Genomic DNA, 5,243 nt, shown 5'->3' on the forward strand with positions numbered 1-5,243 from the left:
TAATTCAGTTATACCTCGTTGGTATTCTTCTGTAAGCAATCTCGTGTTCGGATCCAAATGAGGTCGATCGATCCAAGAACGAAAATATTTTGAAGAAGACATGTCTTTTATGAATCAATTTCGTGTGTAAAGATAGTAAGAGGGAGGATGAAGATATGGAGTGAATGAAGAGGAAGAGGGGTGCTTGTATTTATAGTTGAAATCCTGCCGACAGACCGAGGAAATTCTGACGGACGGCTATGTTAGTCTTCAAATTTTCAATACCTTCAAGAGTCACTGATCTCGTGCATAAATCGCGGAAGAAACCACTTATCCCTGCAATTGCTTCATGAACATTTCGTGGTAATAGTTCCTTGAAGGCAAACGGAAGGAGGCGCTGCATCATTACATGGCAATCGTGGCTTTTCAAGCCAGTAAACTTTTCTTCTTTTCTGTCGATACAGTTACGCAAAATCGATGCGTAACCGTCTGGAAATTCCACATCGTTTGAAATCCAATCAATTCCTAAAATTTTGCTATGAAATATCGAAACAACTACCAAGAATATCCTCTAATATATCAAGATATCAATATCTACGATATAACTAACCATAACAACCGATTTAAAATTTTCTACAATTAATTTTCTTCCTTGCGAATAAAGTCACAGTATATTCTCCCTAAATACCCTAACAAACCTAGCGTTCGATCTATATATATCGATCGCACTACACTTAACCTCAACCATCACCTAAACTAAAACAGTTTGAGCTATGTCTATGATCCAAGCATTTTCGTTACTAAAAGACGTCAAGCCTTACAAACAGGGCTGGCGAGTCCAAGTTATGTTGCTTCACTCCTGGAGGCAGAAAACCAATTATGGAGGAGATACCCTTGAGATGATATTCACAGATAAAACTGTAAGATTATTTTTATACGTTTCATGTTCTGTTTTAGTTTTTGGTTTATGTACTTTATGAACTAAATAACTATGTCTATATACTAAGTTATGATCTATTTTGTTTCAGGGTGTTAAGATACACTGCTCGGCCAGGAAGACTCTCATAAAAAAAACAGGGAGTAAAATACGGCTTGGTGAATGGCGACTCATAGACACATTTACAGTGTCTCACGCAAGAGGACAGTACCGTCCCACAGACCATACTTACAAAATGTCTATCATCGAAGACACCTCTATATACCAAAGTACTTTTGAGTGTGATGATGAGTTCCTGAATTTTCCTTCTTTTGACAAGATTGGAAATGGAACTCTTAATACTCACTTCCTGATCGGTTAGTCAGTTAATGAGATTTTATCATAATATATGTATATTGTACTAATATTAAGCAATTAATTATTTGACAGATGTAGTTGGTCAAGTATCCAGTCTTCGTAATATCCAAACTGTCCAAGTTGCTGGGAATGATAAGAAAAAAAATTGAATTTCGCTTAATGGACATCAAGTAAGTGAATCAGGATATTATTGTGGTACTTTTATCACGCTATATATTATATATACTTTCAGTTTAATTTTTTTTTCAAAACCTTATTATTTCAGGGGTCAAAGCATTGCATGTTGTTTGTGGGGTAAATATGCAGAACATCTTGAAGAGCATCTCCAACAAACAAATAATCCTAATATGGTGTGCATGATCCGCTTTGCCAAAATTGGGTTTTACAGAGGTATTACAAATATAGATATAAATATTATCCTTTTATCTTTTTTATATTTATATTTATCCATTTAATATACTGTTATAATATTTACTAAACGTCCCATGCTTATTTTGTGTAGGAAATGTGCACATAACCAATGCTTTTGATTCATCCCTGATTTGTTTCGATCCTGACTTACCTAAATGTCTGGCTTTAAAAAACAAGTAAGATTTCCGTGTGAAATAGTATTCGTTATCGGTTACGTAAAATTTGTCTGCACATCTAAAAAACGGATTTATTTACATTTTTCAGTATGCCAAATGATGAGTTTGCTCTTGCTCTAACTGATACAAAGAATGATAAGCGTCCGATCAAGGATCAAATTGATGATTGGAATGATGTGGGTATTAAATCTATCTCTGAAATCATCATGGCAACTCAGGTTTCTTTTCTAAAATTCTAATTAACATTATATTTACCAACATCAACATTTTATCATTTCTAAAACTATTTCTATGTTTGTACCCTTAGGAGGAGGATTGCAAAATAATTTGCTCAATCGAATCTATTGATACAGATTGGAGCTGGTTTATTTTTGGTCATGTTAGCCGGAACAGGCGTAACCAACGTTGCCTTCGAATCAAATCAAAGGAAGGTGGTAATTTGCCTCCAAATGAGAAACCATTATTCTGGTGCACATCATGTCGTGTTAATACCACCACCGTAACCCCACAGTTAGTTTTTGCTATCATTTAACGAGAGTTTTATTTTTTTAATTTTTTTATATACATTTACGGTTCAAATTGTTGATTATTTTATTTGGTTTTGAAACAGATTCAAATTGCATCTGATTGTCAAGGATGACACAAGTACTTGCAAACTGATGCTTCTTGATTCTGTTGCTAAAGTCGTTGTGGGCTGCGATGCTAAAGATATTTGGGATGGTTCCTATGAAGAGGTTATACTAATTTATATTATCACAAATAAATTTTATATACTTAGTCAATTTATATCTTATATATTTAAAAATACAGATTGAAGATCCAGATATTTTGCCTCAAACTATAACATATTTGGTTGGAAAATCTATTTGTTTTGGTCTTACTCTTGGCTCTGAAAATGTTAAAAATGGATCAGACATCTTTCTGGTTTCACAAGTATGGTCTGGTGATAATATTCTCCAAATCGAGTCCAACTCTGAGCCTATTACTCATGTTAGCTCTGCTTCATCAATAATGTCCGGTGGAGAGTTATATTTAAAATACATATGAAAATCTTATATCGTTTATTATAGAAAGACCTTTATTTGTTTAATCATTATTCTGATTTTTACTATTATTTTCAATGTGTTTTTGTCTTGTGATAAGGTTTCTTTAACAGAAATAAGTGAAGCAAATTCATCAGAAGGTTCTTCAACCTCATTTTCAAAGCGTAAGGAAAAAGATCAAGTTAATCAGACTTCAACTTCCAAAAAAAATTGCACCAAGGTGGTGAAGGTGGAAAAGATTAAAGATTACGAGCTGAATGTTTAGTATTTTTATCTTGCTTTTTGTCTTTTCTTTTAATTAATGGTTTAGTTTTTTAATAATGTCTGTTGTTTGGTAAAACAGACACTTTGTTTTCTGAGTTTTACTTAATAATTATGGGTTTTTATAATGTCTGTTTATTTATTTATCAAGAATCTAAAACAGAGGCATTTCAATGGCAAAACCTAATATGAGAAAGCTTTATAAACCCCAAATTTTATCTAACCAAACCACTTGATTTACTAAACCACTAATTTAATCTAACCAAACTACTTAATTATCTATCACACAATGTACTATAAACAAACTTACTTGGACTGCACGTACATTAGAAGTTCCCTGTTTATTCCAGTTTCAGCAAGCCACAGTACATTGTCAATATGATCTCTGAAACCAAAAAAAAAAAAAATACAATATATGAATCAATACACGTTAAAATATATGTTTAATTTAATCGGGTAATAGGATATTAGAAATGCCATATTTGTCAAGTTAAAAAATATTCTAAACAATATACGGAAACAATTAAATTATAGAACCCAGTCTTGAGGAAATCAATATGTTTGTTTACATATCATGAAAATTTAATGAATAAAAAAATAGTTGAGCAAGTAAAATAATACAATATCACTCCATATCACTTATCTAAGATTATAGGAACTAAATAATTGAAAGTAATAGCACAATATTACTAGATTATAGGAACTAATAAATTTTGAGGCCTTTGCAAACAAAATAACGCAGGTGCACTCCACATAACTTTTCTTATTCTCGAATTTTAATTTCATTTCCTGTAAAATCGTGTTTGATCATCACTGGAACTAGCAGAGACTGTTCTCGAGACTGAGAAACCTAATCAAGTATATTATTTGACACACACCACAACCAGACTTAGTTTTATGGTTTACATATTGATATTTTGACCCAACGAACATCTTTGCATATTTAATTAAGAGGAAACAAGGTTTTCCCCCTATACAAAGAGGGGATTCGACACAACAAACAGAGAGGATAACTAGACGAAAACAGAACAGTGGGAATTTAGTTCAAGTCAAAAGATCTCAGAACCAAAAATCAATCCGAACTCTGGATGTTCCTGTGTCTACAGTTTTTAAGAGACTATTTCATGGTGTTGGATACATTCACACTGATGCTGTTTCACCTAATGTAAATCAAGGGAAACAACTCACTCCATGTACACCACGAAACATAATCAAATGTGCTACAAGTAAGTTTCAGTGGATCAAATGCGCTAATGTTGATGTTTTTATATCCCCCCTGTCCATTTGAATCTAACCAGTATTTATATTTTTATCATTCTAAGGTATGGATTGTGGAACTGAACAAGCTTCATATGGAACTTTACAGAGAAGTTGTCTCACATCTGTAGCATGTAATTATATATATCATTATGATAGAGACTGTAAATCGTATGAAAGATATTCAGAGACAAAACACTTATTTTATTTTATTTTTTTGTATTGCTTTGGTAGACAAAGCTGGCATCAGAAAGAGACCACGATCTGGCTTACAAGACAAAACTAATATATGCAGTTTTATGGATCGTCTGGATGAAACTAGTGGTGATGAAAGTGAAGAGGATGGTAATGCAGTAGCTTATGATTCAGACTTTGAAGGTTATAGTTTAACTTAGTTTCTCTATCTATATATTATTTAATACTGTTTGTATACGTTTATTGTATTAACATTGTCATGTTTTGTGTGAATGCAGATAGATTTGATGAAAATTTTCAAGAAGATCTTGACTGTAGTTCACAAGAAAACACAGATGAAGAATCGGATCCAGAAATTGAAGTAGTTGATTTAACAGTTACTAAGGAGCCAAATAGCATACCGGCCAGGAACAGAGTTAAATCTCTAGCATCACTTTTTGAAGAAGCATTTCGTGCTACAGAAAAACCATCTAAAAAAACTGGACCAAAAGAAGATGGTAATATACACCGATTTACTTGCATGTGATATTTAGAAAAACAATTTTGACATACTGATTTTTTATGGTATCTACAGCTTATATAGATGAAGGGGATGCTACTTTCACATGTACTTACTGTGGAGCTATT

This window comes from Brassica oleracea, chromosome C7, assembly GCF_000695525.1.
Source record: "Brassica oleracea var. oleracea cultivar TO1000 chromosome C7, BOL, whole genome shotgun sequence".
Lineage (NCBI taxonomy): Eukaryota > Viridiplantae > Streptophyta > Magnoliopsida > Brassicales > Brassicaceae > Brassica > Brassica oleracea.